At 39.1% G+C, this 14,924-nt stretch overlaps 1 protein-coding gene across 1 annotated transcript in view; it reads right to left on the bottom strand.

The window, feature by feature from the left end:
* The window catches only part of LOC139151158 (neuropeptide FF receptor 2-like), a 49,635-nt gene extending 35,291 nt beyond the window's left edge, over positions 1–14,344 (bottom strand). Inside the window, exon 1 of the mRNA XM_070723745.1 lies at positions 14,066–14,344. The gene's annotated coding sequence lies outside the window, so the exon portion shown is untranslated. The remainder of the gene's footprint in view (positions 1–14,065) is intronic.
* Positions 14,345–14,924: the final 580 nt, after the last annotated feature.

Genomic DNA, 14,924 nt, shown 5'->3' with positions numbered 1-14,924 from the left:
TGCACTGGACGCGATTGCTCTTTCTTCAAGTGTGGCCGATTATTTCACCACAAATTGGTTCCTCCTGGCACGCGGATTAAGAGTGATCACACGTTCTGTTCGGGAGAAACGAATGGGGTTAGCGCTCCCCTCGAAGCCTGACACATCCACCGGGAAATGACGTGGCATCTCAAGCTTCCTGCCAAGGCTTGCTGCTTTTTAAGGTCGGAAAAAGGCCATACAAATACTTGAGGACGTAACTAAGGGACCATGTGTCACAGGGTCGCGCTAACCATCTAGAAAACCCGCCCCTACAGGGGGAAGGTCAACATGTTTTCCATGGCATTCAATGTACTGTAATTATAGAACTTTTCCGTTAAAATGAAAGAAAAGAAAACGAACGCGCCCGCAATCCAATGTGAAAACAGTAGACATGGTATAAAAGTAAATCAAGAGCCAAGTTATGAGTACAACAAGCAAAACTACCAACTTTAAAATATACTCGGCAAAGGAAAAAATTTAAGACCTTTGGGGTTCAGAAGGTTACTGTCTTTTTCGCTTGCGATAACATGTAAGCTTATTTCTCGAAAGATTGTTTAATATATTGGAATAACATGAGATGGAGACTTTTTAGTTGCACAATCGCAAGAGAGGAAACGCAGTAAGTCATAAATTCACAAAATATAATATCCTTTGTCAGTTTTAGATGATTTAGACATAAATGAAGTATAAAATGCGTGAATCATACTTGTTCAATTGAATCACGTACCTTACGGTTAAACATTGGATTGCGGGCGCGTTCGTTTTCTTTTCTTTCATTTTAACGGAAAAGTTCTATAATTACAGTACATTGAATGCCATGGAAAACATGTTACCTCAAATTCGAGGTAAAACTTTAAGGGAAGAAATTTCCCGAGATCTTCCTGAATGTCAAGCAGAGTTTTCGATGCCGACTGGATTAGAGTGACTTTATGTTTTATTTTGGATTTTTTATCGTTATCAACTTTCCTAAGCAAGAGATTCATAGACGTGTTAAAAGAGTGAAAATCTTCTGTAACTGTTAAAGGGAGGTGATCGTCGGAACTGCGCCTGTGCGACTTTCTTGTTTACAAACGATGTATTTCATGCAGGACATCTAGATTCACTGCGTCAACATAGGCAAAACACTTAAATTTTACTGTGTACATTATGAATAACAAGTTTTAACTTTATCAATAGCCAACGTACCTTGGATTAAGAGTTTACATTTGTCGTATGAGTCCCGTACGACCTTTGAGCGCAGTTAACACGACCCACTCCCTTCAACATCGACATTTTCTGAGAAGGATACCTATAGCCCCGGTTCATGTTGCGCACCTATGCCTTTCTATAACTTTTACTATTCATAAGCAGTAGAAAGCAATATAATGTTCTTCAAAATTTAGTTTTCTTTACCCCCATAACACGCAGCCCTATTTTCAGCAAACTAGCATTTATTGACACGTGTTTGATTATGTTTTAGAAGAAATGTTGTCTCGTCCTGAATTATTGACATCATATCTCCTTGAAATTTCAAGCGTTCAAGGTGAATAGGAGGACTTTCTCCACACATATATTCAGCAGCGCGCAACACATCAACTTCAAGAGCTGCATACTTATTAATTCAAGCATTTCGGAACCATACATTTGCATATAACAGGCGTTATGGCACCTGTTCCATATCGACTCACAACATTCGTTGGATATCAAAATAGATACTCCCCTGCCTAACGCGGGGTGAAGCCATTATTAATGTGCATTCCCAATCAATATGCAGAATGTCACTTGTAGAAAGATGCATTCACTGGAATATTAATGTTTCTTTGTAAGAAATGCGTCATCTATTACCGTTGCCTCTGACCTATATAGTTGTGTGAAGCATTTCCGTGGCCACGTGAGCTTTTCATTTTACAATTTTTTTCCGCTGCTTGTTTTACTGTTGAAGAAGATTCAAACCAAAATGTGGCCGGTAGTTATTGTAATGCCAGGTATACAAAACACTGTTTTGCAGGGTTAGATTCATCAGTATGCCATCGTGCAAATATTCCACCCTCAAAAACATCTTGATTAGGGTATAATTCCTACCCAAGTATCTGGCATTACCGGCAACATATACTGCACAAATCTACCAGCAGTGTTTCTGGTGTCAACGTCCGATGATTTGCTCTACGTCGAAACGACAACAACTAAGATTAGGCATGTCGCGGTATATATTTTGGGTAATATTTGTTTGAAACAGCATACCATGAATAAATGATTTTTCCCACTTTGCTGGTGATCTTGTCTTTATCCTAGTGAGTCAGAAACAAACATGTTTACCACTAGCAGGCTCTCATGCTCGCCTATACATCCAAATTCATTTTCTGAGAAATCGTCTTCAGGACAAACAGGAAGCAATTAAAAGAGTAATGTTCTTCTTGGAAAGTTGGAAAACGATAAACTTGACAATTTATTATATGTATGATTTGCGTGAAGTAAGTACCTCGTTGAATAGTCACTACGTAAGGCAGCACGAAAGAGCAAGTCACGTTTGGCAGCAGCCCGACACATTTCTCTCCATTCCTATAGTACTTATTCCTCACATTTAACGTTTAAGATTATTGAACTTGAAAGCTTCGTCATTCTCTGTGGAACATTTATTTTTATCATTTACTCATGCCAATATCGCTTCATCCTAGTGACGTTTATCGTAAAATATCAGCCGTGATATTTTTCGCTAAACGTCGAGATATGCACTATAAACGTTATCAGTTTTGGAGTGTTCCCGAACCACATTTTGCAACTTAGTAAACAAAGTAAACAAATAAAATGGCTGCCGCTCTCTGCCTGCGATGCGAAAAATTAAAGGGCTTAAAGGAACAAGGACATTTCGGGTATCTAAATACGAAAATCATATGATGAGTCTTTGATGTTATCCCGTGGTTATTCCATTACAGTTCTTGTAATTTTTTGGACAAGCTGTGACAAACATTCTACCATTTGCAAGGTACGGTCTACCTCTACTTCGTCTAGTGTGTGACGCAGCACAAATGACACTCATGCTGACACGGCACAGAAACAGGCGATATTGGGTAAAAATCTCTGAGTATATTATGCATTAAGAAGCGTAATTTACTGATCGGGTCACCTCGGTGATTCCTGACTTACTAGGCTAGGTATTTAGCACAGAGATGGGGGATCTTTGATCCGCGTTTTAATGATGTAAGATTGTTTGTTGGGGAATTGTATTCCTTCTGATCGAGTTATGTATAACCTATCGTGACAAATGTAAAACTAGGTCTTCAGGCAATTCTCAATGCAATGTATGAGAAGATAACAATTCAACAACTCATTACATGTGAACGCCCACAAAAAAATTCCTTGCTGTATTGATAAGGTACGCACGCCCTCAGGTGTCCAACCACGGAAAATCTCACTCGGCCAAGCAGTTTGCCTCACTCTGAATACAGTAAAATTAAATGAAAGCACATTTATAAAGTCGTCTTCTCTGTGTAGTTATTAACCTGTTTACCCAGAATGATGGCGTAAAATTGGAACGGTTGGCGTCATATGTCCTTCATCTGACAAATGTATTACTTACATAGATAAGAAGTCTCGTGGCTAAGCCGTTCAGTCAAGTGTGTGCGTTAGGAGGAGTTAAAGTCTTTACCTGATTGGCAAATGAACGAGACCCGGAGGTCGTAAAAATTCACCTATCGCATGCCAAGGGGATCAGGGAACCAAACTACGGACACGTGCGTGCATTCTTCAAAAGAAACAAATTCACCAAACTGTTAAACAATGCTGAAACTAGAAAACAAAGACTGCAGTGGGAATTCGAATGGATATTCAGCGGACAAATAATTCGTTTTATTTGCCGCCTGGGAAATCCAGACTCAGGCTAAAGATGATACGATTTGTTCAATATACACGGCTACGATAGAAAATTCAAAGTTAATAGATAAATCCCCCTGGCTGCGAATATAGACATCGATTAAATAATTCAATACAAACCGGAGCAATCGTTGATCGAGATTTGACCGATCCTTTAAAAAAACGAACAAAATTTGTAACATCTGGTCAATTAGAAAAGACGTTTCTGGATTTTTTGGCCAACTGCTCTGCTTTGCGTTTAATAGTCTGTCTTCACCGATCAATCATGGGACTACTTAAAAAGCCAATCCTCCGCACGCGAGATTTAAATATTGAATTTGTTTCTGACTGTATTGAATGCGGGACTTCGGGGGGTTTTTTAACAGTCCTGAAGACGGTTTATCAGAAAATGAATTTGAATACATAAATGCCTGCTATCCCTGACTGATTTTAAGCCGATAGAGTCCGTTCAACGAGAAAGAGAAATTTGCATGTAAATTATCGAATTGCCTGTTCATTTTTTTCCCTGTAAATTCAATGAAACTTTAATTCGAGTATCTCTGCAGGTTATCTCACTCTGAGGCACTTGTTCAACAAAAGACGGAAACATTTAAAAGTCTCGGAATCACACCAATGTACACATATTTTCATCTACCGGCTTCCGGGTATGATTAATTTAACCTGCAGTTAAAATTTCGCTCGTGAATGCTTTGCAAATTCTGTATGGTTCATAAAGCACGCTCCATGTAAGCTTATACGAAGACATCTTGGGCCTTGATATTCATCGAAATGGGATGGTCTTTATGACTTGATCAAATTCATGACCGATGCATATTACTAAATTCTCAGGTCCATAAAGAGGAGGAGCTAAACATGTGACCCGATAATTCATAATTCTTTGAAACTTCCCGAAGCCTTCGCAAATTGTATAAGTTTCACGGGTTATATGCGGATCTGGCCAGTCGTTCAGTCGCTTCATTCTTCACACCCGAGTGACGACGGCAGCTGTGAAGTCCAGAACGGATTTAATTTGGTCCCCAGAAAACTGACGGGTTCAAGTCGCGAGTCCGCCTGCTTATGGAGTATGCCACCTTCAAACGCTAAACTGACGTCTGGTCATAGTTAAAGGGGTGTCTTTGTAAAATACTAGAGTACCCCGACAACAGTGCGGTGGTGAGGATATCGAGTCCCGGGGGGAGAGCACAACTGGTGCCAGCTCAGAACATAAACCTTCATTCCAAATGGGCAGGATGCGGAAAAGTACTACCCGCCTGACGGCTTAGAGACGTCTTACAACATACCAAGCACGACAATCGCACTTCACTTGTAAAAACTAACGCCCTTTGAAAACTTTTTCACATGATCTTAGAGTGTCCTTGGCTCTTCGTCGGCAACACTGCAGTATGCATTCGACTCAAATGGCATTTACCGTGGATTCAGAAAAACGATATCCTGATGGCTATCAACACGTAAAGTCCTTGATTTTTACGCCTTGGGTCTAGGCTATAGTTCCATGCTATGAAAGCCATGTCAAAATGAATGGAATCTCAAGTTGTAAAGTACACGCTAGTTTTACATTCTCCTGTTGTAACTGCAATGATCGCATTCTCCACTTTTGATCCTTTATTCGTGTTGTGATCATTTAAGATGACAAGTATAATAGGGCAGTAACTGTGTATATCTGTAACCTTCTATTTCTCTGTCTGTCTGTCTCTCTGTCTGTCTGTCTCTCTTCTCTCTCTCTCTCTCTCTCTCTCTGTTCTCTCTCTCTCTCTCTCTCTCTCTCTCTCTCTCTCTCTCTCTCTCTCTCTCTCTCTCTCTCTCTCTCTCTCTCTCTCTCTCTCTCTCTCTCTCTCTCTCTCGTTTCACGCATACTTGCGATCGTCAGATAGTTAGATTTTATTTTACCCATCTGACGTCGCGTGAATGCGTGAAACTCGAGTAATAGGTACTAAACATGCTTGGTGTGTTCTCATGTTTATTGTATATATATATATATATATATATATATATATATTATATATATAATATATATATATATATATATATATATATACGTTTATATATTAACACAAAGTTCTTCGAGCACGAAGTAATATCTGTTACTCAAAGTTCCATAAGCTGTATCTTTTGACTATTTTTTTCAGAACTTGTGTTTTGTTGTTACCCTACACTTTCTGCATTGTCTCCCTACTGTAATTCAATGCCAAGTATTTAGCATATCAACACAACCAGATATGGGTATAATATGACAACTGCACACAAATACGAGCTGTGTTGACAAAAAGAATACTCGTAATTTCAGCATGACAAACGGATTATGGTAAGACACGATAGTTGATATACTAGGAGCAGAATACTGAAAAACTTGCCACAAATTACAGCTTATGTCCCTTTAAGTTTCATGCATCCTGCAATCTTTAGTCAGACAGTCAAAGTAAAAATATCCTTAGCTCTACACTCTCACTTATACAGTTGGGACGTACTATTTTATTGTACTTTTAGGCGGTGTTGAAATTTGATTAATAATATTTCTTTTGTTTGCCCGTAAAAAAGGTGACTGTAAAGGAAGAAGTGTCGTTTACAAGGCCAAAGTCTCAACGGGAGTCAATAGTGAGACGGTTTACATCGGCCTCACTGATAACACCTTCAAGACGCGCTTCGCAAATCACATGCAATCATTCCGTAAACACAAAATATGAGTACTGAACTAACAATATTTATTTGGTCTCTTAAGAACAAGATAACAATGAAAGACAACAGTTAAAATGATTCTCTGGCCTTTGAATTATGTTTTCTACGAATGTTAGTGCCAGAACCGGATATCATTTATTAGTAGTTTGCTTAGTGAACGTAAAAACAAGGTAATTAATGCAGCTGGAAAGCACATCAAACGCGGAAGTGCTGCTTCCTGCCGTGGTATAATATGTACTCTCATGAACGCAATTTCGAACAATCTGCGCACAACTTGCACTCACGACGTGCTGTTCCGCGCACCGTACGCATTTCACCTTCTCAACTTTCATAGAAATCGTACAGTTTTTAGAAACTACTGATACTTGCATAGCGTAGATATTTAAAACTGCAGCGGCACGGGCAAGCTAAAAGGATAGATAGTCCGTCACGCCCAAATTTCATTACACTTCCCCGATGAGGGTGACCCAATGATATTTTGGCGGGAAAAAGTGCGTCATGGTTCATATAATTACCAACAATAGTCGATGTTGACCCGCCAATCGAGTGATTCAAGTAACGATGTACGTGTCCTCTAACATAATTGTTCTGTCATATAATTGACCTCTCCTTCTAAGTCCCCCATAGCATAGATATATATTCACGTGTGACAAACTTAACGCCGTCTAATTGGCAATATTTGCAAAGTACTGTCATGGAAACCACTGAAAGCGCCGCCGTTTTCTCTTTAGCTGAAGACTGATCATGGCAGAACCTTTATGCTTCTCCGAAGGTTTCTCAGATTTCGGCCTTTACCTTCGGAGTGACCTGTCGTAATTGTGTACGCGTCTCACTTTGTGTACACGTCTCACTTTCTCACCTTCCTATTTGAACAAATGAAGCGTGATCTCTCTCTTTTTAAAATATTACTTGAACATTGTCAAGAGAAGTTGCAGGTATGTGTTAGCCAATACACACTACCTAATGATGCTCCATAACTTCTAATATTAAACACTGAACTATTTCAGTGTCTGCGTAAAGCTTTCATGAGAAAGTATCAGCATTTCATATTTATCTGTTGGATGGTGTATGCACTATGGGATTTCGGGTTCTAAATAAGTATTAAGTCATATTATTAGGTGAGTCGGTAGGTAGCGAGGTGTAGCGAAGTAGCTAGGTTGGTAGGTAGATAGGGGAGGAGGGAGGGATGAGGGAGGGAGGAGGGAGGGGGGGGAGGAGGGAGGGAGAGAGGGAGGAGGAAATGTGTAACAATGGATATCTACTCTTTGTAGGAAACTGATAAGCAACGCGCACCGTAAGGCTGGAGTAGACATGTAAGTGGGTATCATTAAGCAGTATAGTCAGATTGTCAAGTTATTTTTCTGGACAGTGGGTACATACTGACCAAGCTGGGCATGGAGGTTCGCTGACGTTGTGAGTATAGTCGGTAGACTAGGAGGTCGGTAAACATACAGATAGGTGGGTAGTTTTGAATTGATGGGTAGGAAGGCAAGGATATTGGTAGCCAGACTAGGTAGGAACTGTTGAACAGGTAGGTACATTGAAGGTTGGTGGCTATTGAGAAAGGTAGACCTGTAGTAGACAGTGAAGTAGGGAGGGGTATATTGGGACTTGAGGGAGGATATGCAAATAGTTCAAAGTGGACAATTTACTATGCAAGCTTAGACTGGCCTCATATGGTTTAGACGCCGTTACGGCATTCAATTACTATGGCAACGATGTTGAGCGACCGCTATGGAACCCACTGGCGAGTAGCAATGAATACGTTAAGTTGTTTTCCTCTCTGAAATTAATTGCAATGTATTAAACTTGACGCTGTGGAACAATAAATCAAAAGATTACCATCTGAAAGTACTCTGTCCCTCGTGTAATACTAATGTACATGTATGATGTACGATTCATCCTACCTCACCTTGAGTTGCATGTAAAGAGTACAAAACATTAAAGGTCAGATTATCAAGCTTTTCTATGATTCCTCGTTCGAAGTATTCGTTTCCTCGTACTTTTTCTCCCTTCAAAAATGCGTATTAATTAACTTCCGCACGGCGCCACCAACTATTTCATACAATGCGGGTCATACGATGTAATGGCCGAGCGAGTATATCTTATCGTTACAATAGTATATCGTTATTAATAGGCTGAAAGCGTAATTACATATTCTTAGCCATGATTTTCCCCTGTTTATCGCAGTTGGTATTCAAAAAAGTTCTTCTTGATAAAGACTGAAGTCGGTAGATCTAATGAGACGCTGCCCGTATGCTCACGATTAAATGTCAGAGACACAATTAAATTAAACATACTACAATCTATAGGATCCGGTATATTTCCTACAGGAATTTATGACTTAGCCCTTCTCTGACTGTCTTCATATTCTTCTCATTGGTAGAGACTGCCGGCGATCGGTGAGAGCCGTAGGCAAATCGACGTCGTGCTCGTGATTAGGAAGATGACAGCGGTCCCGCAATATTATTGTGACATTTCGCTAGCCACACTGTACATAAAACGGAATCATCGATTACTGCCTCCAGATACATCAGTGTGTATGCATACACAAACGTCCGCACATTGAAATATAACCCAGAGCGACGGTGTCTATTAGGTGCTCCCAGCAATAAAAGTATTGTGTAACAAGTTGAGTGACGTCATTCGACTTAATAATTTCTATTCGAGAGAACGTCTGTTTGTCACTGGTACTACAGTATTTGAGAATTTTTCTCCACTATATATACCTTTAACTCAGTCTCGTAGAACGCCATGTAAACTGGTTATAACGAGGCAAAATTGCTAAATGTGCTCGAAGGTTGAATTGCACCGGGCTATCCTGTGAATTTCCTTGTGTCACTGTATAACACAAGATTTCAGTCAGAAGCTAATTGCTTGACGGATTAACAATCCACAAAAGTTGTCCACTCTTAAACTTCAGAGTTCGTCGGTGATATCTTTAATTCATATGGAGACGCACTGAAAACATTATTTGTTCGAGCGTTATCAACGTTTGCGGTGTCAAATTAATCTTAACGTATTTAACGCGCCAACTGTTCTAAGGTGAACGTTTAAATTGAAAGTTTTCAATGCAATAAGTGTAGGCAAATGCAATAGCCGTGAAAACAGATGGCTGAAGTGCAAGAAACGTAAAGACGGAATTCAGGAAATGCATTAACATTAGAAGCCAACGGATACGTCTCTCTCAATCGGGCGTCATCATACACCCTGTGTTCGGTTAACAATCATTCAGGTTTTACCAGTTCTATGCTGAGCATCTGAATTCTGATCCATGGCTTTTAAATTGATTCCAGCGAGACTTTGTAATATATTTTTTACAACCGATGGAAGGGACAATACTATGGCGGGGATACTTTGATGTACCTGATTACGTCAATATTGTGCGTAGGCGCTCTTTCCAACCGTTTCAAAGACACCCTCGGTACGTACACCAAGGGATAATATTCGGACACGCTTAAACAGTAGTAAAAGGAGTCGCGTTGACCTGCACTTAGAGAAATCTTGCAAGTACCGAATCAGCGCCATTTCAAAAGGCCAACTGCGTTCTTTTAGACATATAAAGAGAAAAAATAGATATAATGTATTTCTATCGCACTTCGATGATTCCTGTTTAGATACTATGCGTTATATATATCAATCTTCAGATAGAACTAATAGTATTTATAGCTATACTCTCATATATATGGTTGGGACATACCATTTTATTTCTAGGTGGTGCTTAAATTTAATAAATAATTTGTTTTGGTGGTTTTTGAAAACCAACTCAGAAGTTTATTTAACAGCGTAGATTTGTCAGCATCGATATAATATGCAAATTTTCTGATATACAAAGATTAAATCGCTTTCTGATATCAGAGTAACTCGATGCTTTGTCAACAATTGACCACAAGACATTAAAGACCTGGTCTCTGTTCTTAACAGACCAAATAAACTTTGACAACTCTGTGCAGTTCCCATATTTCTGGTTACGGAACGATTGAATGTGATTACTGAAGCGCGTTTTGAAGGTGAAATCAGTGAGGTTGATGAAAACCTCTGTGTTGTCCCTCGTTGAAATCGTTGACAACTTGATCTTGTAAATGATACTTATGACTTGACAGCAACAGAGACTGACAGAATTCCTATCACTTACTCGATATTTCGAATGAAGTACCATGGTTGTGAAGTTGCAGCATCTTATCAAAAAACTAGTCTCTGTGACAAGGGTGTTTGTACTCATCTTTCCCTTTTTACAGGACATATATAATATATATATATATATATATATCTATATATATAATATATATATAATATATATATATATATATAATATAACATACATACATACATACATACATACATACATACATACATACATACATACATACATACATACATACATACATACATACATACATACATACATACATACATACATACATACATACATTCATATATACAACAAGACGTGGCTGTGGTCGGTCTATGGGTCTATCTTTTGCCCGAATGCTGAAGCAAATAAAAATATGTACTTGTATACGAGCTAATAGTATATACACAAACCGTGGACATCACGGAAGTCTTCTCGGCACAATAGGTGCATGAAATCAGATTAACATATCAAAGAAAGGCCGATACATTCAATTATCACATTGACACATCCATGTTACATATTCAAGGATCTACGGTTAAAAAAAAACTATTAGACTGCACAGAAATGTGATCGTTATTAAATTTGCCCTTGTCTGTTCTCTTCTTTAGAAATCTATCGAAAGCGTCGCGGCCCTTCAAAACTTCACTCGTCGCGATCCCCGTACAAAAATCCCCTCGGGTATTATTGGGTTTTAGGTTTTACCGCTGAGAGCCGCAGCATTTTGTCGAAGAGAAGATAACGAGACCATGACAACTATGAGCGACCGCTTTCAGTTGTTCCAGCTGAAGAAATGAAGAGCGGTAGTTGAATATCAGTGCCGTCGGTGTCGTACAAGCAAAGGCATTCGTTTTGCCGTTCTATATGACTAGACGGCTGGTCTTGTCACAGAGGAATTCTAAACGCCAGTTTTCGCATCACTCATGTAAACACTGTTCAGGCATATGAAAGAACATAAACGTTTGGCTGTCTCCTAGACGTAATGTGTCACTATGCCAACCAATCTACGTTTACATTAATTAGCATATCAAAGTGCAATGCCACAAACCATTGATATGTTTAACTTATAGAAAAAAATGACATGATTCGCTGTATGTTCGATATATCCATATATATACATATATACATCTATAAATATACCGATTTGACTCGAAGTAACGTATGTTTATGTGATATGTTGAGATATATAGATCTATACTGATTCGAAGTAACTTATGTTTATTATATATATATATATATATATATATATATATATATATATATTGTGTTATGTATGTGTATATGTGCATGTATACATACATGCATATCCTTTCTTTTTATTATTAATGTCTAAATCAATGTATCAGTGTCTGTCAAGCTATCAGTCTGCCTCATGAGCGACGAGCTGTCTATATCTATATGTTATTTGCCCTTCCTCAGCGTGATTCTCCAATGTTCCAAGAAGGCTATACTGTTTCGATGATGCTCACTGTACGGCTAATCGCCTGCCCTCCTTATCATGTTCAAATGTTTCTGTGCCTAATCTTGTATGCGACAGCGTTTCATTACAGCGCCGCCCTGCATGACCATGGTACACTTTAATATACCAGTCCGAATTCCGTCAACCACACATATAATTTACAGACAGAAATGACGCTGGCGTCGGATTTTCATAGGGCACCTACTTGAGGCGAGATCGTGTTTGCAAAGTTAGACGTGCTTCTGTCGATACGGTTACCTCGGTATCATCGCGACAGAAAAGACGGAAAGGCTGGCAGTATATTATTCTTCATTTCACACGCTAGTTTATCAAAGCCAAGAAAGCCTAAATCAAATCCAATTCCGAAAAATAGTTGAAAACATAAACGCCACCTATTAAATGATATTATAGCTTGTTAACCACTTTTCTTAAATAGTCTTAAATGTATAATTTAATAGAGATTTTAATTTCTTTTATCAAATAATCTCGGTAAATGATGCATATCAGGCGAATTTTTTTTTTCTGAAATATTAATCGCGTTTTAACCGACCGCAGTTCGCAAGGGCCAAGCCCCCTTATTCTATCAGCAATATGAAAGCTGTTGATGAGTTTGGTGTGCATGTCTTTTTTCAAAAAGGTTGAAAAATTCAGATTTCTACCCGCGTTGGTCGACACCATGCAGCATCATTCTAAATGGCATTGCATCCACATATACGCAAAATTTAACATATCAAAAAAAGGTCGATTTGTCTCTATCACACAAGAAGCTTTTACAAGGGCTTTTAAAAGAACTGAACCTGCAACACACAAGCTGTCACGAGTTGCAACCAATCCGATTATTCTGGCTTCATTGTGTATTTTCCCGCGCAGACCCTCAAATCATCAAATTTGTTCCTTTAGTTTAGGGGCTATAAATTACGGAGGCGTGGGGAAAAAAACGCGGGTTGTAAAAAAATAAGGGCCCGCGCGTCTAAAACCTGGAAACAAAATCGTAAAGAATGTAAGTTGCAAAAATTTTCATACTTCTGCTGCTTAAAGTGATTGTCTTCGGCTTGAACTTTCGTTCAATGAAAGTAAGAGTGTCGAGAACAAGGAGATGTCCGTCTTACGACGATATCTCGACGAGGAAAATATTTCCTTCCTGGTTTGTAGTTAAGTCAGAAAATTTGTAGACTTAACTCAGTGAAATTACTTAAATACTCATCTGGTGAAAATAGCTACTGCCGTATTGTTTATAGAGTACGGCATGATGAGAGTTGAAGGAAAACAAGAGGAAAAGCTACGCAAAAGCAAGATAGAAAACCTACACATGTGTCGTGTGATACAGCCAACGACAATTATCCTGGAATGCATGACTGACCGAGTCATGAAGTCGCTAAACATTTTTTACAAATGCCATATCCGCATAATGATGCAGAATATGAATTCGTGATCAAAAACTGCAATGAACTATACGATTAACGTGAGGACAAAAGAATAGCTGATAACTTTTCTTTTGCAGATGAAATCTATTGCTTAACATTTTACTCAAAAAAGCTATCACCATGTCCGTGTATATACTGTATGAGGAAAGCCGAAAATGATCAAAATTTTCGTTCACTTTATGATAACATTTAAGTTGTCGACGTGATAGCCTGTGTGGGATACAATCCCGCGTGATGTTACATATCCGCGCACTTCGAATAATTGGCAAATTCTTTGTCTTTGATGTTTACGTACAGAGAAGGGAATCTCTTCAACAGACAACCACGCTTGGGAATGTAAACTATAGAGCGTTTGTTTTGGTGCTGTTGGTTGTCGTTTGGTCTTGATTGTCTTGGAAATGCTGCTGAATGTCGGGTAGATATTTCGTGGGGTGAGCATCTCATCGTGAATATGCCTAGTACACAACGCGTTCGGCCGAGTTGCATAACGAGCGGAGGAATTCTTACCTGGTGAACACGTCCGGCTTTGCACGTGTAGGATCGACCTCACATGTGTGACGGGCTTCTGTGCACAGGGCAAAATTTCGTGCTAGGCACCGATATTTGAGCTCCGTCCAGTACTCTAGGTGAGCGTACAAGCAAAAGTTAGGTGTGAGCGAAACACAGACTGGTTTGATATCCGGACAATCAATACCTGCCGACGGCTATGACTGCATGCACGCCGATATTCAACGAGGACAGAGCATTACGGACACCGCGTGACGAAGCAGAAGGTGTCGCTCAGCCTGTGATTGCAACCGAATGTTTCCTCCACATCGAGTGTTATCAAAGAGCGGAACCGTAATCACGTGTGATGACGTGCTTTCTCCAAAGCATCATCCAGCCGGTGCGTATACCAATACGGTTTTAGGGGCCAAGGCCGAGAATCTGAATATATAAATGTATATTATGTGAAAAGGTTCAAACCAGAAAGATGAAACAAAATATTAAACAGGTAAAGAAAGAAGGAAGATAATATGGCAACATGAATTTGAGAAAAAAGTAAAAAATATGGTACTTACACTGCGTGTTTCCTTTTTAATCTTTTGGGGATTATTACTTTTCTTGTCATTGTCAGACGTTTTGAAATATTTTTGAAGGACCTGATCCGGAAACGATAATCTACCCAAAGCTTAAATTCATCAATAAAATGTCGCTTTTTCCGTGGAGTCAAATTAACAATTAGAGAGTATTAAATTAATCAGGCAGTGTCATTGTGACTCATATTTAAAGTAAACATCCTTACTTGTTATTTACAGATTTCCGTTAATAAGGGCATCCAATCACTATGCCGGGTAACCCAACTATTGAGTAAAAATGAGCCATT

The sequence above is a fragment of the Ptychodera flava genome, chromosome 15 (assembly GCF_041260155.1).
Source record: "Ptychodera flava strain L36383 chromosome 15, AS_Pfla_20210202, whole genome shotgun sequence".
Lineage (NCBI taxonomy): Eukaryota > Metazoa > Hemichordata > Enteropneusta > Ptychoderidae > Ptychodera > Ptychodera flava.
The sequence above is the reverse complement of the archived record's forward strand: the minus strand, read 5'-3'. Positions and strand labels throughout refer to the sequence as shown.